A 24693-nucleotide genomic window follows, 5' to 3' on the forward strand; every position below is an offset into this window, starting at 1 on the left:
GGAAACAGTCCGATGGGGAAACAGTCCGATGGGGAAACAGTCCGATGGGGAAACAGTCCGATGGGGAAACAGTCCGATGGAGACCCAGTCCGATGGGGAAACAGTCCGATGGAGACCCAGTCCGATGGAGAAACAGTCCGATGGGGAAACAGCCCGATGGGGAAACAGCCCGATGGGGAAACAGTCCGATGGGAAAACAGTCCGATGGAGACCCAGTCCGATGGGGAAACAGCCCGATGGGGAAACAGCCCGATGGGGAAACAGTCCGATGGAGACCCAGTCCGATGGGGAAACAGCCCGATGGAGACCCAGTCCGATGGGGAAACAGCCCGATGGGGAAACAGCCCGATGGGGAAACAGTCCGATGGGGAAACAGTCCGATGGAGACCCAGTCCGATGGGGAAACAGTCCGATGGGGAAACAGTCCGATGGGGAAACAGTCCGATGGAGACCCAGTCCGATGGAGAAACAGTCCGATGGAGACCCAGTCCGATGGAGACCCAGTCCGATGGAGACCCAGTCCGATGGAGAAACAGTCCGATGGGGAAACAGTCCGATGGGGAAACAGTCCGATGGGGAAACAGTCCGGTGGGGAAACAGTGAAACAGTCCGATGGGGAAACAGTCCGATGGAGACCCAGTCCGATGGGGAAACAGTCCGATGGGGAAACAGTCCGATGGGGAAACAGTCCGATGGGGAAACAGTCCGATGGGGACCCAGTCCGATGGAGACCCAGTCCGATGGAGAAACAGTCCGATGGGGAAACAGCCCGATGGAGAAACAGTCCGATGGGGAAACAGTCCGATGGAGACCCAGTCCGATGGAGACCCAGTCCGATGGGGAAACAGCCCGATGGAGACCCAGTCCGATGGAGACCCAGTCCGATGGGGAAACAGTCCGATGGAGACCCAGTCCGATGGAGACCCAGTCCGATGGAGACCCAGTCCGATGGAGACCCAGTCCGATGGGGAAACAGTCCGATGGGGAAACAGTCCGATGGAGACCCAGTCCGATGGAGACCCAGTCCGATGGGGAAACAGTCCGATGGGGAAACAGTCCGATGGGGAAACAGTCCGATGGGGAAACAGTCCGATTGAGACCCAGTCCGATGGAGAAACAGTCCGATGGGGAAACAGCCCGATGGGGAAACAGCCCGATGGGGAAACAGCCCGATGGGAAAACAGTCCGATGGAGACCCAGTCCGATGGAGACCCAGTCCGATGGGGAAACAGTCCGATGGAGACCCAGTCCGATGGAGACCCAGTCCGATGGAGACCCAGTCCGATGGGGAAACAGTCCGATGGAGACCCAGTCCGATGGAGACCCAGTCCGATGGAGACCCAGTCCGATGGAGACCCAGTCCGATGGAGACCCAGTCCGATGGAGACCCAGTCCGATGGAGACCCAGTCCGATGGGGAAACAGTCCGATGGGGAAACAGTCCGATGGGAAACAGTCCGATGGGGAAACAGTCCGATGGAGACCCAGTCCGATGGGGAAACAGTCCGATGGGGAAACAGTCCGATGGGGAAACAGTCCGATGGGGAAACAGTCCGATGGGGAAACAGTCCGATGGAGACCCAGTCCGATGGAGACCCAGTCTGATGGGGAAACAGTCCGATGGGGAAACAGTCCGATGGGGAAACAGTCCGATGGGGAAACAGTCCGATGGGGAAACAGTCCGATGGGGAAACAGTCCGATGGAGACACAGCAGATCAGGCCCACTCCCATTCTTCACTGACTGACTGAGAACCACCAGCCAAAACAACCCCATACACACAGCTAGCTGAGCAAGACATCAGGCAGGATCTATATCAGAGAGATGCAGGGGTATAAATATAAAATACTTTACATTTTTAACAACTTTTACTTCACTACAATCCTAAAGAAATATTGCACTTTTTACTCCAAACATTTCCCCTGACAACCCAAAGTACTTGTTACATTTTGAATGCTTAGCAGGACAGGAAAATTGTGAAATTCCCGCACTTATCAAGAGAACACGTGGTCATCCCTTCTGCCTCTATTCTGGAGGACTGACTAAACACAAATCGTGTGCCCCTGGCTATCCGTACATTTTAAAAACAAGAACATGGTGCCGTTCGCTTTGCTTAATATAAGGAATTTGAAATGATTTATACTTTTACTTTTGATACTTAAGTATATTAAAAAACCAAATACTTTTAGTAGTATTTTACTGGGTGACTTTCACTTTTACAACTTTCTATTAAAGAATCTATACCTTTACTCAAATATGACAATTGGGTACTTTTTCCACCACTGGAGAGATACATAAGAGACACAAACAGTGTGTGTGTGTTTAATAAAAACTAGGCAAGTCAGTTAAGAACAAGTTCTTATTTACAATGACGGCCTAGGAACAGTGGGTTAACTGCCTTGTTCAGGGGCAGAACGACAGAGTTTTAACTTGTCAGCTCGGGGATTCAATCTTGCAACCTTTCGGTTACTAGTCCAACGCTCTAACCACTAACCACTAAGCTACCTGCCGCCCCAGCCATTGAGCTGTGTTAGAGAGAGAGAGTGAGACGTTCAGTGTCAGTGAGAGAGATCAAACAAATGACTATGCGGGCAAAACAGGGGGATGTTTTCAGTAAACACAGACACAAGAGTTTAACAAGAAGAAACTCTGGTCACTGAGGGCAAGGTGGCTATGAAGGTGTGTGTGTGTGTGTGTGTGTGTGTGTGTTGAGAGGTTTTCCTCTAGGTCTATGTTTCCAGGTCAGAGTCATGGCCAGCCCAGAGGAATCCACCACTCTACACAGCCTTCCACTGTCACTATAACTCCCTGTGTGTAGCTAGAGACACATACAGTAAGCACAGTGAAAACGAGAGGAAGAGAGAACGAGAGAGGCTGGGTAACTGGTGGACTCTGCCCATCAGTCCAGGAAACATTAGATAGCAGAACAGTCTAGACAGACGACCATTACCCCCAGCAGTGGATCCTATGAAAAGCAGTGGATGGATAAAAAAAGGACCGGTCTCTTTTAAGCAGGTTAATTTGAACTCTAATCTCCCGCAAATCCACGACACTCAGAGGCCCAAAGGCTGAGTTCACAGGGAGCAGTTACAGCTCTCTGGCCACTAGAGGGCAGACATAACATGCAGCTCAACGGCAGATGTGAGAACAGAGTGGAAACCCACACACAGTTAGTTTTACTGTAGTAGGATGGCTGTGTCATCACAGGGCTTTCAGTGCAGGGGATGGATGTGCTTGGAAAATATGGTGTTACTCTGAAGGTGTGAGGGAATGTAAGCACTGGTCTACAGTCAGTTTTAGGTTCCCTTTCTAATGGTTATGGCTAGGGCTGGGACAGGGTACTCTGACGGGAGATCAGGGGTGAGGTCACACCTGTTGTGAGGAGGAAAGAGTGGTAGGAGGCCAGTGGCAGGTGGAGTTGGGGAAACAAGAGCGGAGTCCTCTTACGTCTTCGTCCCCCTCACCTCTAACCCATCGACACAGCTGAGAGGAGCAGGGTGGTCCCTCCCTGCCTGGCCCTGTCTGACTGCATGACTGTCTGACTGACACAACACGCCCCATCTCTCCAGCAGACGGGTAACTAACAAATTAGACCCACCTGACCCTCGACTTTTCCCACAGGAACGCAGACAGCACGTTATGGATGCATTCTACGTGTGTGTGTGTGTGTGTGTGTGTGTGTGTATGTGTGTGTGGTGACCTCATGCTGTTCTAGTTCAACCATGTGAGATCATGTGAGTTCTAACCTGGGCCAACCCAGACTGATCCACACTCTCACAGACACATCCATCCGACCCGGATTCCCCTTACTCATAGAAGCAATGACACACATTCAGGCGCACACACCACCACATGCACGCATTGATGCATGCAGTGATTACAGGAAACATGGCACTACTGGGGTGAGACACATAGCGGAAGGTGATTGGCTGAGTGGAGAGCTCAGAGAGAGCTGATTGGCTGAATGTGGATATCGGTGGGATACAAGGAGGTGGGTGTGTCCAATATATCCTTCAGTGAACATCCATTACCCCACTAATGCCCAAGGGGAACATGGGATACATGCGTCAGGCAGCCAGCCTGAAACCTAGCAGGCCAGAGAGCGAGAGAGGGAGAGAAAGAGAGTTGATAGAGATTATAAATACAACTCATATTTATGTTGATTTAATTTCCCTACTCGCACATTGTTACAACACTGTACACATAGCCATAACATAACATTTGAAATGTCTCTATCGTTTTGAAACTTTTGTGAGTGTAATGTTTGCTGTTCAGTTCTGATAGTTTTTTTTCACTTTTGTTTATTATCTATTCCACTTGCTTAGGCTATGTAAACCAATAAAGTCCTTTGAATGGAAGAGAGAGACCGAGCGAGAGGTCGAGAGAGCGATGTAAAGCAGAAACAAAAGATGGAGAAGTAGCAGGCAGATGGAGAGCAGAATGAGACAGATATGATCACACACACACACACACACACACACACACACAGGGCACTAATATCCCTAAATATGGAGTTATCCTGTGGCTGGGTTTGTTAAGTATAGTCTTCAGTGTGGTCAGAATTCCTCCCCTGGCTGTACTATACTGGAAGATGCCTGCATGAGGACCAGGGGTTGGAAGAGCTTGGAGGATGTGTGCTTTGATTGGGAAGACACACATCCACCCTATGGCAAGGGTTTTCAAACTGTTCAAGCCCAGGGCCCCCGCCCAGCCAAACCAGTGACCCAGGGCCCCCGCCCAGCCAAACCAGTGACCCAGGGCCCCCACCCAGCCAAACCAGTGACCCAGGGCCCCCATCATATGTTAGCAAAAAAATAAATCACATATTTTCTTATCATCGGGTGAATGCTATTGGCAAGTAGAAGTAATCAACATTTAAAAAATGAATAGATTTGGTAGACAGTTTTATAAAGGAAGTGTAAACTTTAAACTAGCTAGAGAGGCATCTTGACAGTGTAGAGAAAATGTTGCTGTAGTAAAGCCATTTCGAAAACAAATTCAATTGAGATAAGAACATTTAGCAGTTCTGAAGCAAATTTCAAGCAATTCTACACTGTTTGGCATGGAGCGGAGAGATAATTTTACAGTTTTTAAAGCAAATTTCCTGCAATGCTATGCATTTTGCCATGGCTAATGCTGTGTTCCTCTGCTCAAACGTTATAACAACATCTATGGTCATGTGCCCTGAATTTTCAATTCTCCCTGACTGTCTCGATTTAATTTGATCGTTAGGTCTCTAAGATGGTATTCGATCTGTTTTTCCATCCAGAAAATGACCACTTAGGCAGGCAGTCTAAGAATGTTTTATATAGAAAAAAAACATGTAATTAGCTCCAATGACTGTACTTTCCTCCATATTTCATGGAGAGTTTGAGATTTTGCAATGAAGTCATTTGTCTACTTCCCCAGAGTCGGATAGCTTGCTAACGGTTCCTGTAGACTTCCGGTCATTGCGCTAACGCTAGCTAGCATTGGCACATGAAGCTACCTCTAACTTCTCTTATAATGGACGCAGAGACATAAAAATGGCATGCACGATGGTATTCTGTTGCAGCGAGCATTAAAAAAAATCCCCCTAGGGTGCCACAGACCCCAGTTTGAAAACCCCTGCTTTAAGACACACCCACCTGCTTTAAGACACACCCACTGCTTTACACAGCCACCTGCTTTAAGACACACCCACTGCTTTACACAGCCACCTGCTTTAAGACACACCAACTGCACTTAAATGTGGTGTGCAGGTCTCACCCCCATGGAGCATTATCGTTAGGTTGATGAATAATTAACTAGTATGAGCTGTTGGTACATGAAGGAGGATGGGGGGGGGGGGGGGGATTGACTGAGGTGAGACAGACAGACAGACAGACAGACAGACAGACAGACAGACGATGATATGAGAATTTCATTCTCCCTTTACAACCCTCCTGGGCTTTCCTGTCTCATTCTTCCTTTTCTCCCTCCCTCTCTCTCTCTCTCTCTCTCTCTCTCTCTCTCTCTCTCTCTCTCCCTCCATCTCCCCAACAACTACCACACACTAAGTGGAGAGAGAGTGATACACTTCAGCCTACTGGTTCCTCATTTGAAGCCGTTTGTTTATGAGGAGAGTTTGGTCACATTCACTGAGACAATCGCATCTAAGAGATGAAGGGGTAACTGGAAAGGCACGAGACGGGACGTGTCCAAATTGACCTGTTTTTACTCAACTGTGAAATTATTCTGCTCTAAAAATACACCCATGTTCTGAGCATGTCTTTTTTTGTTTGTTCTGTTTCTCTCGGTGCTCTTGTTATTCCACTTGAGTACAGCAGCTGCTCTTCTTGTGGTCGCCGTCGACAACGTTGCAAACCCCCGCCCATCACCGTGGTGCCCATCTCGCCTGACGACCAACCACATCACTTCTTGCTACTACACCTCTGGAGGACATCAATCTCAGGAGTGTGCAACGGTGACAGGCACAATGACAATTCTCCACCCCACCACCATCAATAACATTACATCTACCAACTCACTCTCCCATCAATACGTCTGCAGGTCATTCTCTTCCAGAACCCTTGCACCACTAGAGTCCACATCTAGTAGGGTCTGTCTGAAGGTTGCTGTGAGAGGCAGCGGCTGGGTCTTGTCAGGTACAGAACCTCGTCTTGATTATGTCTCAACATTAACATCCATCTCCCTGTGTGTATTCCATGTAGCATGTAACTTAAACAGAGGAACGACAACATCTGGCAGAGAGCTACTCCACCCCCCCCCCCCCCCCCCCCCCCGAACCACAACCACTGGGAGCAATCAGAGCATCACGATTGGCCTCCGCTGCAATCACAGCCCCCCACCCCCTCCTTTTTTCCCCTTTCTTTCTCTCGCTCTCTTTTTTCCAGTGTGTTTTCAGAAGTAGAGTGGAGCTCCAGAAGCCACAGGGTTTCAGCAGGCCTCCGTGCCCCCCCCCAACCCCCCGGCTGCCAGTATATTTAGCCGATCTGAGCCTCCATGTAATTAACAGATGAAAATTATAACTTTGGGCCGGGGATGACGTTTCTGTTTCCCTCCGGGGCATGGGCAGAGACTGAAACTGGACCTGCCTGGCTCATCACGGAGCCACACCGGGCTGTGGGCCAAAGGCATGGGCGTGATGGAGCCAGCATTGAGCCAAGATGGAGGAGGACTCGCACCGATGGATGGAGTGTATAATACTCTGAGCCAGGCAGGGTCTGAATGTTAATAATACAGTCAAGTTAGATGGTCAATCACACCACACACCACTGGAGTTTCCATTCGAAGTCAGATGGCTTTTACATTCCTACCACGATCCAAAGACTGGAGGAGAATGATTTAGGAGAAAGATGGAGGAGAGGAGAGTTCATTGTCCTTACTGTACACACAGGAAAACATATATCCAACACACACACACTCATACACACAGCGTGAGTGTGAGCACCGTTTCTAGGTGGGAAAAAGGCCTATGTTCACATTTCTAACCTCTCACTCTCCTTTCTCTCACTCTCTCATTAACATATACAGTTGAAGTTTATATACACCCTAGCCAAATACATTTAAACTCAGTTTTTCACAATTCCTGACATTTAATCCGAGTAAACATTATCTGTCTTAGGTCAGTTATGATCACCACTTTATTTTAATAATGTGAAATATCAGAGAGAATTATTTATTTCAGCTTTAATTTCTTTCATCACATTCCCAGTGGGTCAGACGTTTGTTTATATTACACTCAATTACTATTTGGTAGCATTGCCTTCAAATTGTTTAACTTGGGTCAAATGTTTTGAGTAGCCTTCCACAAGCTTCCCACAATAAGTTTTATGATTTTTGGCCCATTTCTCCTGACAGAGCTGGTGTAACTGAATCAGGTTTTTAGGCCTCCTTGCTGGCACACGCTTTTTCGGTTCTGCCCAAAAATTTTCTATAGGATTGAGGTCAGGGCTTTGTGATGGCCACTCCAATACCTTGACTTTGTTGTCCTTAAGCCATTTTGCCACAACTTTGGAAGTATGCTTGGGGTCATTGTCCATTTGGAAGACCCATTTTCCAACCAACTGATGTCTTGAGATGTTGCTTCAATATATCCACATAATTTTCCTCCCTCATGACGCCATCTATTTTGTGAAGTGCACAAGTCCCTCCTGCAGCAAAGCACCCCCACAACATGATGCTGCCACCCCCATGCTTCACGGTTGGGATGGTGTTCTTTGGCTTGCAAGCCTCCCCCTTTTCCTCCAAACATAACGATGGTCACAATGGGCAAACAGTTCTATTTTTGTTTCTTGAGACCAATAGACATTTCCCCCCAAAAGTACGATCTTTGTCCCCATGTGCAGTTGCAAACCGTAGTCTGGCTTTTTAATGGCGGTTTTGGAGCAGTGGCTTCTTCCTTACTGAGCGGCCTTTCAGGTCATGTCAATATAGGACTCCTTTTACTGTGGATATAGATACTTTTGTACCGGTTTCCTCCAGCATCTTCACAAGGTCCTTTACTGTTGTTCTGGGATTGATTTGCCCTTTTCATCTCTAGGAGACAAAACGCGTCTCCTTCCTGAGCGGTATGACGGCTGCGTGGTCCCGTGGTGTTTATACTTGCGTACTATTGTTTGTACAGATGAACGTCATCCACAGGTACACCTCCAATTGACTCAAATGATGTCAATTAGTCTATCAGAAGCTTCTAAAGCCATGATATCATTTTCTGGAGTTTTCCAAGCTGTTTAAAGGCACAGTCAACTTAGTGTATGTAAACTTCTGACCCACTGGAATTGTGATACAGTGAATTACAAGTGAAATAATCTGTCTGTAAACAATTGTTGGAAAAATTACTTGTGTCATGCACAAAGTAGGTGTTAACAAACTATAGTTTTGGTAAGTCGGTTAGGACAAGAAATTTGTGCAGTGGTTGAAAAACAAGTTTTAATGACTCCAACCTAAGTGTTTGTAAACTTCTGACTTCAACTGTATCTCTCTCAGTCTCTTTCTACCATACCCAATCCTCCCATCTCTCTCAGTCTCTTTCTACCATACCCAATCCTCCCATCTCTCCCAGTCTCTTTCTACCATACCCAATCCTCCCATCTCTCACAGTCTCTTTCTACCATACCCAATCCTCCCATCTCTCCCAGTCTCTTTCTACCATACCCAATCCTCCCATCTCTCACAGTCTCTTTCTACCATACCCAATCCTCCCATCTCTCCCAGTCTCTTTCTACCATACCCAATCCTCCCATCTCTCCCAGTCTCTTTCTACCATACCCAATCCTCCCAGTCTCTTTCTACCATACCCAATTTTCCCATCTCTCCCAGTCTCTTTCTACCATACCCAATCCTCCCATCTCTCCCAGTCTCTTTCTACCATACCCAATCCTCCCATCTCTCCCAGTTCTGTTTTTCATTCACTGCTCCAGTCCACACGTTCTCTCTATCAGCACTTAAGAGTCAGTGAACTCTCTCTCTGCTGGAGTGGAGGACAACGTCCTAGGGAGTGTGGGACAGCAACAACAGCACAGCACCCAGCCAACGAACAGAACACACCACTAAACTCGAACAACTCGCTGCCCTTTTCTCTTCACAAGGCTTTTCCCCATTCAACATTCTGTTCCCTCGCTCTCTAATTAAGTGACCCGTCAACATATCTGCCAAAACTCAGAGCTGGAGTTTCATTGTCGTTCACAAGAGACCCCACAGCAGACCAAGGGAGAAGAAAGCAGAGACCAGGGCAACCAGAACTAAGAGGAACGTGGTCGTGCTACGCTGTGCTAGTCTGGACTTGAGCTGCTGCTGCTCCCACTATCCACACTGTACACTGGGATAAGGCGATGCAGAGATGACACAGAGGTTTCGGGGCTCCGCCCCCCTGATCCAGCGTCTGATCCAGCCATGCCCTATCCTCCACTGGCACAGAGATGACACCCAGATAGGTCCTTCTCCCTGAGTATGTTTTGAAAAATGGCAGGATAGGCTCTCCTCGTCCTCACTATCGTCTCATCTTCAGTAGAGCTGCACACTCCTTCCTGTTGATAGAAGGAACGCTGTACAGCCCAGCCAGCCGTGCATGCGTGTGTGCGTGCGTGTTCTAGACCAGTACACCCCCCCCCTGCTGGTTCTATATGCCACAGGCTCTGCCTTATATCCCCATGTGTAATTTGATGAGCTACATATGCCAGGCCTGATGGCCATTCTGTGTCTTTAGCCTCTGTCACTGTGTGTTAGTGGCCTTTCCTGCATGCCAGAGAAGAGCTTAGCTGTGGGTAGAAGATGGAGGCTGGCATAGACTCAGAGAGACGGGTGCTTCGAGCATTCTGCCCCTCCAGACCGTGAGAGTCTCTATGTTCTACACAGCAGACAAAGGTCAGATACAAGACACTCTCAAGTCAATTCAATTCAATTCAATTCAAGGGGCTTTATTGGCAAGGGAAACATATGTTTACATTGCAAAAGCAAGTGAAATAGATAATAAACAAATGTGAAATAAACAAAGCAGAATTAACAGTTAACATTACACCAAAAGAATAAAGATATTTAAAATGTTTTATTATGGCTATATACAGTGTTGTAACAATGTGCAAATAGTTCAAATAAATAAACATAAATATGGGTTGTATTTACAATGGTGTTTGTTCTTCACTGGTTGCCCTTTTCTTGTGGCAACAGGTCACAAATCTTGCTGCTGTGATGGCACACTGTGGTATTTCACCCAGTAGATATGGGAGTTCATCAAAATTGGAATCTGTGTAATCTGAGGGAAATATGTCTCTCTAATAGAGGTCGACCGATTAATCGGAATGGCTGATTAATTAGGGCCGATTTAAAGTTTTCATAACAATCGGAAATCTGTATTTTTGGGCGCCGATTTGACGATTTTATATATACATATACACTGGGATATATATATATATATATATACACTGGGATTTATATATATATATATATATATATATATATATATATATATATATATATATATATATATATATATATTATACCTTTATTTAACTAGGCAAGTCAGTTAAGAACACATTCTTATTTTCAATGACGGCCTAGGAACGGTGGGTTAACTGTCTCGTTCAGGGGCAGAACGACCAATTTTCACCTTGTCAGCTCGGGGGATCCAATCTTGCAACCTTACAGTTAACTAGTCCAACGCAATAATGACCTGCCTCTCTCTCGTTGCACTCCACAAGGAGACTGCATGTTATGCAAATGCAGTAAGCCAAGGTAAGTTGCTAGCTAGCATTAAACTTATCTTATAAAAAACTATCAATCATAATCACTAGTTAACTACACATGATATTACTAGATATTATCTAGCGTGTCCTGCGTTGCATATTATCTGACTGAGCATGCAAGCATACAAGTATTTAAGTATCTGACTGAGCGGTGGTAGGCAGAATCAAGCGCGTAAACATTCATTCAAACAGCACTTTCGTGCGTTTTTCCAGCAGCTCTTCGTTGTGCGTCAAGCATTGCGCTGTTTATGACTTCAAGCCTATCAACTCCCTAGATGAGGCTGGTGTAACCGAAGTAAAATGGCTAGCTAGTTAGCGCGCGCTAATAGCGTTTCAAACGTTGCTCGCTCTGAGCCTTGGGGTGGTTGTTTCCCTTGCTCTGCATGGGTAACGCTGCTTCGATGGTGGCTGTTGTCGTTGTGTTGCTGGTTTGAGCCCAGGGAGGAGCGAGGAGAGGGACGGAAGCTATACTGTTACACTGGCAATACTGAAGTGCCTATAAGAACATCCAATAGTCAAAGGTTAATGATATACAAATGGTATGGAGGGAAATAGTCCTATAATTCCTATAATAACTACAACCTAAAACTTCTTACCTGGGAATATTGAAGACTCATGTTAAAAGGAACTACCAGCTTTCATATGTTCTCATGTTCTGAGCAAGGAACTTAAACGTTAGCTTTCTTACATGGCACATATTGCACTTTTACTTTCTTCTCCAACACTTTGTTTTTGCATTATTTAAACCAAATTGAACATGTTTCATTATTTACTTGAGGCTAAATTGATTTTATTGATGTATTATATTTTAATTTAATAAGTGTTAATTCAGTATTGTTGTAATTGACATTATTACAAATACATTTTTAAAAAATTGTCCGATTAATCGGTATTGGCTTTTTGTGGTCCTCCAATAATCGGTATCGGTGTTGAAAAATCATAATCGGTCGAGCTCTACTCTCTAATATGTTCATCTATTGGGCAGGAGGTTAGGAAGTGCAGCTCAGTTCCCACCTCATTTTGTGGGCAGTGTGCACATAGCCTGCCTTCTTGAGGGCCATGTCTGTCTATGGCGGCCTTTCTCAATAGCAAGGCTATGCTCACTGAGTCTGTACATAGTCAAAGCTTTCCTTAAGTTTGGGTCAGTCACAGTGGTCAGGTATTCTGCCACTGTGTACTCTCTGTTTAGGGCCAAATAGCATGCTAGTTTGCAATGTGTCAAGTAATTCTCTTTTTGTTTGCTCATGATTTAGTTGGGTGTAATTGTGTTGCTGTCCTGGGGCTCTGTGGGGTCTGTTTGTGTTTGTGAACAGAGCCCCAAGACCAGCTTGCTTAGGGGACTCTTCTCCAGGTTCATCTCTCTGTAGGTGATGGCTTTGTTATGGAAGGTTTGGGAATCGCTTCCTTTTAGGTGGTTGTAGAAATGAACGTCTCTTTTCTGGATTTTGATAATTAGCGGGTATCGGCCTAATTCTGCTCTGCGTGCATTATTTGGTGTCTCAATTTGGTCTCTCACACTTTCACTCACTCACTCACAGTAACCTTAGCTCTGACACCATCTCAAATGTAATAATTGAAGACCATGTGTGCACACAGTTCTAACAGAGCATATGAGAGAGAGCGAGAGAGAGAGTCCGATGCATAGCATTCAGTCTGTTTTAGAAGAGCTCTGTCTGCCAAACAGACAGAATACGGTACAGCTCCAAAATTCAAGCTAAGTTACATCTCAACATTGAGAAAAGAAGAGAAAGATGGAATACAGTCGACAACATCCACCTAAAAGACCATTTAGACTGTGACAACTGAGCCCTTTAGAAGAGACTTGCCAGGGCTACACAAACACGGACATCAAGTTGAAAAATGTGGGCATTTAGAGATGACCAAATAAGGCAGTACAGAGGAGATCAAAGTCGACAGTTTGAGAGTGGCTCTGTAAGTCCAATCACAGACAAGAGAGAGAGAAGAGAGCGAGAGGAGAGGAGAGAGAGAAAGGAGAGAGAGAGAGGAGAGAGAGAAAAGAGAGAGAAGAGCGAGAGAAGGGAGAGGAGAGAGAGAAGAGAGAGAGGAGAGAAAGGAGAAAGAAAAGAGAGGAGTGAGAGAGAGAGAGGAGTGAGAGAGAGAGGAGAGAAAAGAGAGAAGAGAGGAGTGAGAGAGAGAGGAGAGAAAAGAGAGAAGAGAGGGAAGAGAGAGGAGTGAGAAAAGAGAGGGAGAAGAGAGAGAGACGAGAGAGAGGAGAGAGAGAGAGAGAGAAGAGAGAGAAGAGAGAGAGAGGGGAGAGAGGGGAGATGGAGAGAGAGGAGTGAGAAAAGAGAGAGAGAGAGGAGAGAGGAGAGAGAAGAGAGAAAGGAGAGAAAGAGGAGAGAGAGAAGAGAGAAAGGAGAGAGGGGGAGAAGAGAGAGGAGTGAGAGAGAGAGGAAAGAGAAAAGAGAGGAGAGAGGAGTGAGAGAGAGAGGAGAGAAGAGGAGAGAGAGAGAGAGAAAAGAGAGGAGTGAGAGAGAGAGGAGAGAAAAGAGAAGAGAGGAGTGAGAGAGAGAGAGAGAAAAGAGAGAAGAGGGAAGAGAGGAGTGAGAAAAGAGAGGGAGAAGAGAGAGAGACGAGAGAGAGGAGAGAGAAGAGAGAGGGAAGAGAGAAGAGAGGAGGGAGAGAGAGAGAGGAGGGAGAAAGGAGAGAAAGAGGAGAGAGAAGAGAGAGGAGACAGAAGAGAGAGAGGAGAGAGAGAAAAGAGAGCGAGAAGAGCGAGAGAAGGGAGAGGAGAGAGAGGAGAGAGGAGAGAGAGGAAAGAGAGAGAGGAGAGAAAGAGAAGAGAGAGAGGAGATAAAAAGAGAGAAGAGAGAGAGAGGACAGAGAGGAGAAAAAGTGAGAAGAGAGAGAGAGGAGTACATTGCCTGCCTGCCTGCCTGGAAGGCTCTCCTATCCTCCCTACACCCAGGCAACCAGCCCAGCTCAGTATGCTATCTCTGCCCAGCCTCCTTATCACCTCATCAGCCTGCCTGCCTTGTTATTGTTTATTTCACTTTTGTATATTATCTACTTCACTTGCTTTGGCAACGTTAACAGATGTTTCCCATGCCAATAATGCCCCTTGAATTGAATTGAAAGAGAGACAGAGAGAAAGTGTATGAGCATGTTCTGTGTTTGCACACGCACAGTATGCAAGTATGTGTGTGTGTGTTAGAGCCTGACCAATGGATGAAATGCTGATTGGGGTCAGTGAGTCCACTAGCCGTGAGGAAATCAGTCCCACGGACTGCCTACTGCTCACACTTCATCCAGGAGGATCCTCCCTGATCCGTGTGGTACACAAACTTCCCATTCAGAAAACTACTACCGGAAGGTCTTCTACCTGACAGTTATGGGACACACTGGGAGGGTTGTTTCTGGTCACTGAAAATGTGGGACTAACAAGACCTCTGGGTCACGACATTATAGAATATATGCCATTTAGCAGAAACGTAAGAGTTTTCCGTTTGGTTGGCCCCGGGAAAACCGAACCCACAATGCTGGTGTTGCAAGTGCAACTCTCTACCAACTAAGCCATTACAGGACCCACCACACTTTGAGCCATGTGTGTGTTTTATTTCCAGTAGGTGTAGTAGGGAAAGAGGTGGTAAGGTGCATGCTATGCTACTGGGTAATAGAGGGGCTGCAGCTCTCATTTTCCTTCTCAATTTGTTGAGATGAATTGGTCTGTCACTCACCTATCATTCTCTTTCTCTCTGACTCACCAAGTCTCCCTCTCCTCCCTCCCTCTGTTCTTCTCTCCCCGTCTGTGTTCCACACAATCCTGAGAATACCCTGCTGTTCACAAAAGGATGAGTAGGCAATATGCTCCCACATCTGACAGGAGCATGGAGACAGAGCACCACTCAGCCACACACACATATGAATTCCTGGAGTATATACCCATCGTATACACATAATTAAAACAACAAATACACAACGGTCTCGCTCTCCTCTCTCTCACAAACAGTATTCTGTTATCACATTTGCACCACCAAACAAAATCTGGAAATGTTTTGATTCATAGATCATGGATAGGAATATGCATATGGACACACCCAAAACATCTGTATACATAATCTGACTGGGGGGTGGGGGGGGGGTACTCAAAGGCCTCCCTTACTTAACCCCCTGGCCTCTGCTGGACCCAGTGACAGGGGTCTCCTCCTGCCTCCTTACCCTCTCTTTATTGGGGGCCAAGTGTGTGACGAGGGGACTCTAACCTCTGTACCCTGTGTGGACCCCGCCCCCTCAAACAGATAGACCGTTATCTAGTCAGACAGACAGAGTCAAGGCTGCATCGCAGAACAAGACATGACCAGGCCCCAATTCCTTATTTGAGAGCCCTCCACAACAACAGTCAGAGAGACACACTCACATGTTTTCTTGTACAAGAAGATCACACTTGAAACACACACACACACACACATACACAAAGGGACACTGAAAGGCCAGACTGTCAAATTAGCCCTGCTCCGCTACTGAGAGAGAGCCTTTGTTTTGCCACTAAACCACTACACGCCTGACCGTCAGATGCCACATAAAATAGAGACAGAGGTTCTGTCCCTTGCTGCCCAACTTATCTGGCCCTCCACCCAGCATAGGGGTAGGAGAATCCACTGTGGAACCGTCACTATTTTGGGCAGGCAATCATTAAGGACAGCTAAGATAACAGGACCCCCATTTCTCCCAGAGGGTTTCCTTGAAAGTGCTCCTTACGGGAAGAGTGTGTGTGTGTGTGTGCGCGCGTTTGTGTGTGTGTGCGCGCGTTTGTGTGTGTGTGAGAGAGAGAGAGGAGAGAATCTATACACAACCATTAGCAGTGGGAGTACAGTATGCCAGTCTGAGCTGCGCTGCATAGCTGCATTAAAAGGTGCCACACCCCTCGTTGCCATGGAAAACAAGGTCAACGATAGCAGGTTATCTTTTTTCAGCTTGAAATCTTGTTTTGGAGGCAGCTCTGCAGAGTGGTCACTAGCTAGCACAGCTGCAAAGTCATAAAATCTGATATTAAACCGAACTTTAACCACACTGCTAACCATAATTCCTAACACTAAATTAAGACCAAAAAGCTACATTTATGTTTTAATACATTTTTACAAAATAGCCAATTTTGAGGTGCCCATCTAAGGGGAAATCACTCAGTTCTGCCTCCAGGTCAACATTCATGACAAGAAACATCAAGCTACTCAATGATGATGACTTCTCTCATTCTAGATGTTTACAGAGGCTATATACTGTAGATATGCACAAGTTCGACAGGAGAACTCAATAAGCAAAATGGCAGTTGAGAAGACATTTCAGAAGTCAGGCTACGAAAAGTAGAGTAAATGGTGTGTGTGTGTGTGTGTTTGAGTATGTGTATGTGTATGTGTATGTGTGTGTGTGTGTGTGTGTGCGCGCGTGTGACCAGTGAGGGCAGTATCCATAATGCTCCAGCAGTGTCAACCAGTGGGTACTAAGTTCATACTGTACTGTGAGGTTTGATCAGTGGGGCAAAACATTCAAAGCGTTGCAGATTGAGATGTACTGGATGACAACAGACCGGAGTCCTGGACGACAACAGACCGGAGTCCTGGACGACAACAGACCGGAGTCCTGGACGACAACAGACCGGAGTCCTGGACGACAACAGACCGGAGTCCTGGACGACAACAGACCGGAGTCCTGGACGACAACAGGCCGGAGTCCTGGACGACAACAGACCGGAGTCCTGGACGACAACAGACCGGAGTCCTGGACGACAACAGTCAGACGTCCTGGACGACAACAGTCAGACGTCCTGGACGACAACCGACCGGAGTCCTGGACGACAACCGACCGGAGTCCTGGATGACAACAGACCGGAGTCCTGGATGACAACCGACCGGAGTCCTGGACGACAACCGACCGGAGTCCTGGACGACAACAGACCGGAGTCCTGGATGACAACAGACCGGAGTCCTGGACGACAACAGTCAGACGTCCTGGACGACAACAGACCGGAGTCCTGGACGACAACAGACCGGAGTCCTGGACGACAACAGACCGGAGTCCTGGACGACAACAGACCGGAGTCCTCGACGACAACAGACCGGAGTCCTGGACGACAACAGACCGGAGTCCTGGACGACAACCGACCGGAGTCCTGGACGAAAACCGACCGGAGTCCTGGACGACAACAGACCGGAGTCCTGGACGACAACAGACCGGAGTCCTGGACGACAACAGTCAGACGTCCTGGACGACAACAGTCAGACGTCCTGGACGACAACAGACCGGAGTCCTGGACGACAACAGACCGGAGTCCTGGACGACAACAGACCGGAGTCCTGGACGACAACAGTCAGACGTCCTGGACGACAACAGTCAGACGTCCTGGACGACAACAGTCAGACGTCCTGGACGACAACAGTCAGACGTCCTGGACGACAACAGTCAGACGTCCTGGACGACAACAGACCGGAGTCCTGGACGACAACAGACCGGAGTCCTGGACGACAACAGACCGGAGTCCTGGACGACAACAGTCAGACGTCTTGGACGACAACAGTCAGACGTCCTGGACGACAACAGTCAGGCGTTCTGGACGACAACAGTCAAGCTTCCTGGACGACAACAGACCGGAGTCCTGGACGACAACAGACCGGAGTCCTGGACGACAACAGACCGGAGTCCTGGATGACAACAGTCAGACGTCCTGGACGACAACAGTCAGACGTCCTGGACGACAACAGTCAGACGTCCTGGACGACAACAGTCAGACGTCCTGGACGACAACAGTCAGGCGTGCTGGACGACAACAGACAGACGTGCTGGAAGACAACAGACAGGCGTGCTGGACGACAACAGACAGACGTGCTGGATGACAACAGACACGCAAAAGTGAAGGTTGCACGGATGCCTGGACTGGAACGCCACATTGAAACGTGGAGCGGATCTCATTTCTAACTTCATACTTTAGCTGCGTGGCATGAGACCTGTGATAGGAATGCTTAGCGACATTTTAGCCATGGATAGCGTAAAAGACGTAGCTAGACGCTAGTGAAGCATTCAAAACAACAGCATCTCTCTCTCCCATGCTCTTCAATTCAGGTTCCCCCCTATCACTGTCACCACAATCGGCGTAGAAGCAATACCTACCACACAGCCTAGGCCTGCAGCAGTACACATACATCTGTGTTTTGGAGAACGTGCCGAAGGAACGACTAGGAGTCTGTGTGTGGATGTACACATGCTAGAGTGAGTCTATAGTTTTAGTACACCGTGTGCACCTGTGGTTCAGTACGTGTCTGGGTGATTAAAGTATCTACATACCCTCACCCACTCTCCCAGGGTAGGTTAATGATTGTAGAGGTGAGGTGTGAGTGTGTGCAGTGCATTGCCGTGGTACGCAGCTGCCGTCTGCCGTAGAGCCCTTGAGGAATGCCCGAGGGGCGGTATGCTGGTGTTAAGGTGTGAGGAGACGTCGTAGCCGCGTTAATGGACTCACACAAGCACAGACCACTCTGGAACACTGGGTTTACTGTCCCTCCCTCCATCTCTCTCTCTCCCCCTCCCTCCATCTCTCTCTCCCCCTCCCTCCCTCCCTCCCCATGGGAAATTCTACCCACTGCCCTCTCTCCCATGCAGTCACTTCAACACAGATGGACACACTGGAAACATGACAACAAATAGGATTTACTTAAAGTACATATTTCCTGGGTTGGATTTAACTGGACCTTTTGAATGGTACCCACAAGAACACATGCATAACCCTTACCCTGCATTCATAAGCAATACATCATGTCTACAACCTGTAGGGAAATACATAATGTCTACAACCTGTAGGGAAATACATAATGTCTACAACCTGTAGGGAAATACATCATGTCTACAACCTGTAGGGAAATACATAATGTCTACAACCTGTAGGGAAATACATAATGTCTACAACCTGTAGGGAAATACATAATGTCTACAACCTGTAGGGAAATACATAATGTCTACAACCTGTAGGGAAATACATCATGTCTACAACCTGTAGGGAAATACATAATGTCTACAACCTGTAGGAAAACACATAATGTCTACAACCTGTAGGGAAATACATAATGTCTACAACCTGTAGGGAAATACATAATGTCTACAACCTGTAGGGAAATACATAATGTCTACAACCTGTAGGGAAATACATCATGTCTACAACCTGTAGGGAAATACATAATGTCTACAACCTGTAGGGAAATACATAATGTCTACAACCTGTAGGGAAATACATAATGTCTACAACCTGTAGGGAAATACATAATGTCTACAACCTGTAGGGAAATACATAATGTCTACAACCTGTAGGGAAATACATAATGTCTACAACCTGTAGGGAAATACATAATGTCTACAACCTGTAGGGAAATACATAATGTCTACAACCTGTAGGGAAATACATAATGTCTACAACCTGTAGGGAAATACATAATGTCTACAACCTGTAGGGAAATACATAATGTCTACAACCTGTAGGGAAATACATAATGTCTACAACCTGTAGGGAAATGCTTAGTCTTGATGTAACATTTTCCTCGGTGGTGAAGGCATCTGCTAAGAATCACGCAGGACAGTGGTTTTTCCTCTGCAGCCTCACGCACAACACTTTTGATCCTGAGAAACTGCCCTGGCCAGGAAATGATCCCAGAACTGCTAAATCGGCATGCCTCTGGGGTCTGGGACCTGACTCACGCGACTGATCTAGGATCAGCTGAATCGGCATGCCTCTGGGGTCTGGGACCTGACTCACGCGACTGATCTAGGATCAGCTGAATCGGCATGCCTCTGGGGTCTGAGGTCTGGGACCTGACTCACGTGACCGCTCTAGGATCAGCTGAATCGGCATGCCTCTGGGGTCTGGGACCTGACTGATCTAGGATCAGCTGAATCGGCATGCCTCTGGGGTCTGAGGTCTGGGACCTGACTGATCTAGGATCAGCAGGTCCATTTGAGCACCGTAGTTTGATGCTCTACCCGTGTGCAAAAGAGAGAGGGGCTTTTAAAGAAGATTTTTTACAGATACTTCAGTAACACTTTACTTTATACATCTTTAATAAACAGTTAGAACATAGTGGTTAAAAGATCGTTACGTCGATGGTTATCAAAGAGTGAGCGTACACACACCATAATGGAAAGTCTTCCTCAGATACATATAAGAAAGAAAGAAAGCATATGCCTGATTGACATGCACAGAACCCAATGGGAACCACATGCTCCTGTAACACAAGGGCAGCTGCATCATTGATTGGCTTAGCAGCAGAGATGATTTTCAGAACTCTCATATTTCCTATCGATAAAATGTATGCATCACATGACGCAACACGCTCTGGGTCTTACTGGGCCTGCCTCCGCCCCACCCACCCAGCCATCCATCCCCCCCCTGTACTGTACAGTCATCCCTATTGATTACAGCTAAGGCAGTGATGCAACACCCAACCCTCCAGCCCTGCAAACAACATGCAGTCCCCCCTGGACGTTAAAACGGTCCTCCTCCAACTGCCACTCCCAGCAGACTCCCATCAGACTCCAAGCTGTGCCAACTGACAACAGACTCCACACTGAGCCAACTGACAACAGACTCCACACTGAGCCAACTGACAACAGACTCCCATCAGACTCCACACTGAGCCAACTGACAACAGACTCCCATCAGACTCCACACTGAGCAAACTGACAACAGACTTCCATCAGACTGCACACTGAGCCAACTGACAACAGACTTCCATCAGACTCCACACTGAGCCAACTGACAACAGACTCCACACTGAGCCAACTGACAACAGACTCCCATCAGACTCCACACTGAGCCAACTGACAACAGACTTCCATCAGACTGCACACTGAGCCAACTGACAACAGACTCCCATCAGACTCCAAGCTGAGCCAACTGACAACAGACTCCACACTGAGCCAACTGACAGACTCCCATCAGACTCCACACTGAGCCAACTGACAACAGACTCCACGCTGAGCCAACTGACAACAGACTCCACACTGAGCCAACTGACAACAGACTCCACACTGAGCCAACTGACTCCACACTGAGCCAACTGACTCCACACTGAGCCAACTGACAACAGAGTCCACACTGAGCTAACTGACAACAGATTCCACACTGAGCCAACTGACAACAGACTCCACACTGAGCCAACTGACAACAGACTCCCTACAGACTCCACGCTGAGCCAACTGACAACAGACTCCCATCACGCTCCACGCTGAGCCAACTGACCACAGACTCCCTTCAGACTCCACGCTGAGCCAACTGACAACAGACTCCCTACAGACTCCACGCTGAGCCAACTGACAACAGAGTCCACACTGAGCCAACTGACAACAGACTCCACACTGAGACAACTGACAACAGACTCCCTACAGACTCCACGCTGAGCCAACTGACAACAGACTCCCATCACTCTCCACGCTGAGCCAACTGACCACAGACTCCCTTCAGACTCCACGCTGAGCCAACTGACAACAGACTCCCTACAGACTCCACGCTGAGCCAACTGACAACAGACTCCCATCACGCTCCACGCTGAGCCAACTGACCACAGACTCCCTTCAGACTCCACGCTGAGCCAACTGACAACAGACTCCCATCAGACTCCACACTGAGCCAACTGACAACAGACTCCCATCAGACTCCACGCTGAGCCAACTGACAACAGACTCCACACTGAGCCAACTGACAACAGACTCCCATCAGACTCCACACTGAGCCAACTGACAACAGACTCCCATCAGACTCCACGCTGAGCCAACTGACAGACTCCACGCTGAGCCAACTGACAACAGACTCCCATCAGACTCCACGCTGAGCCAACTGACAACAGACTCCACACTGAGCCAACTGACAACAGACTCCACACTGAGCCAACTGACAACAGACTCCACACTGAGCCAACTGACAACAGACTCCACACTGAGCCAACTGACAACAGACTCCCATCAGACTCCACACTGAGCCAACTGACAACAGACTCCACACTGAGCCAACTGACAACAGACTCCACACTGAGCCAACTGACTCCACACTGAGCCAACTGACAACAGACTCCACACTGAGCCAACTGACAACAGACTCCACACTGAGCCAACTGACAACAGACTCCACACTGAGCCAACTGACAACAGACTCCCATCAGACTCCACACTGAGCCAACTGACAACAGAGTCCACATTGAGCCAACTGACAACAGAGTCCACACTGAGCCAACTGACAAGACTCCACGCTGAGCCAACTGACAACAGACTCCACACTGAGCCAACTGACAACAGACTCCACTCTGAGCCAACTGACAACAGACTCCACGCTGAGCCAACTGACAACAGACTCCACGCTGAGCCAACTGACAACAGACTCCACGCTGAGCCAACTGACAACAGAGTCCACGCTGAGCCAACTGACAACAGAGTCCACGCTGAGCCAACTGACAACAGAGTCCACACTGAGCCAACTGACAACAGAGTCCACACTGAGCCAACTGACAACAGACTCCACACTGAGCCAACTGACAACAGACTCCACACTGAGCCAACTGACTCCACACTGAGCCAACTGACTCCACACTGAGCCAACTGACAACAGAGTCCACACTGAGCTAACTGAAAACAGAGTCCACACTGAGCCAACTGACAACAGACTCCACGCTGAGATAACTGACAACAGGCTCCCATCAGACTCCACGCTGAGCCAACTGACAACAGACTCCACGCAGAGCAAACTGACAACAGGCTCCCATCAGACTCCACACTGAGTCAACTGACAACAGACTCCACACTGAGCCAACTGACAACAGGCTCCCATCAGACTCCACGCTGAGCCAACTGACAACAGACTCCACGCTGAGCAAACTGACAACAGGCTCCCATCAGACTCCACACTGAGTCAACTGACAACAGACTCCACACTGAGCCAACTGACAACAGACTCCCATCAGACTCCACACTGAGCCAACTGACAACAGGCTCCCATCAGACTCCACACTGAGTCAACTGACAACAGACTCCCATCAGACTCCACACTGAGCCAACTGACAACAGACTCCCTTCAGACTCCACGCTGAGCCAACTGACAACAGACTCCCATCAGACTCCACACTGAGCCAACTGACAACAGACTCCTCAGACTGTGGCCTATATTTTCTCATTCAAACTACCGAAAACAAATGTAATATTAGATGTCCTCCCTCTCCCTGTTTTCTCTCTTTCTGCTGGCCGGTTTGCTCTTAATTGAATCAGTGTTCAATCAGGCCAGGCTGCCTGACCAGGGGAGGGGGAGGAGAGGGGAAGCACGCAGGGCCACTTCTCCCCTCCTTAGACCCAGGCAGACAACAAAGCTCTGTGGTAACAGGATCCTTGTTGGTCTTCAGAAGAGTCTCTAAAAACAAAATGGCATCTCAATCTCCCTCTTCGGGGAGTACTTCAGGATTGGGACTGGGGTTGACACTAGTGTCAGGGTTAGAGATGGGATGAGGTCTGAGTTGAGGGTGGGGGCAGGGCTCAGGTCTGAAGTTGGGTCTGGAGGCTGTGGCTGTGACCAGGGTCATGTGCTGACTGTTAGGACCTTTAAATGGAGGACATCATCACTGTTGATAGGGGGGGTTAGAACATCATGGTGTTCACAAGACGCTTATTCATTTAACCTTTTATTTTCTTATTTTTCATCCATCTTTGTCCCAATGTAATCAAACTAGTCTCGTTAACAAAATAATTGTCGTGTTTTGAGGAAAACGGATTAGGGAAAATTTACTTTGCAGGAGAAGCAAGTAGTGCTTCAGAGAAGTCGCCCATGGCACAGAAAAGTAGGGAGACGTAGGGAATAAGGAGATTCCACGTTTGTAAGCAGAAGTTGATAAGACGCAGGTGATGTTGTGAAACACTGTGTCACAAACACATGAGATAGACACCACACACAAACACACACACAGAGAGAGAGACAGAGAGGCGCCAGACAGTGTCAAAGCCCTAACCCTAACCCTAACAATTTGTGTCTGTGGTCATAAAAAGTCATTTAGAAGGCGAGTCTCTAATTCAATGTGTTCAGTCGACCATTGCAGGGATACTATGTTGCAACATGTGTAGTTCAAAGTAACCATATATCTAGAAACCGTTACATTCTACAGAGCTTTGTCTGGCTTTATCAAGTGGCTACAGAAACATTTAGGAGAGGGAACACGTGTCCTTGAATACCCAAAGTAGATAGGGAAAGATTTGCAGGAAAACTAACCGGAAAGACAAGGGAAGTGAGTCATAAGATTAAAGCTCAATAGTTATGTTTAACACGTTTGTGAGTGACTTTTATTAACCATTCACGTCGAATACTTGAAATGGAAACAAACTGCAACAAACCGAGAAATTGCCAATTAAAACCGTTATCTGGGTATGGCGGGTATCGTTGGATAATGACCTGAGTTCAATCCCTGTGCCGGACGTCCCGTCCCGAGTATGACAGCTCCACTC

At 47.6% G+C, this 24693-nt stretch overlaps 1 protein-coding gene across 2 annotated transcripts in view; it reads right to left on the reverse strand.

The window, feature by feature from the left end:
- Positions 1-24693, reverse strand: part of arhgap23a (Rho GTPase activating protein 23a) — a 99877-nt gene that overhangs the window by 47603 nt on the left and 27581 nt on the right. The gene's annotated exons all lie outside the window — the stretch shown is intronic.

This window comes from Oncorhynchus mykiss, chromosome 12 (genome assembly GCF_013265735.2).
Source record: "Oncorhynchus mykiss isolate Arlee chromosome 12, USDA_OmykA_1.1, whole genome shotgun sequence".
Classification (NCBI taxonomy): Eukaryota; Metazoa; Chordata; class Actinopteri; order Salmoniformes; family Salmonidae; genus Oncorhynchus; species Oncorhynchus mykiss.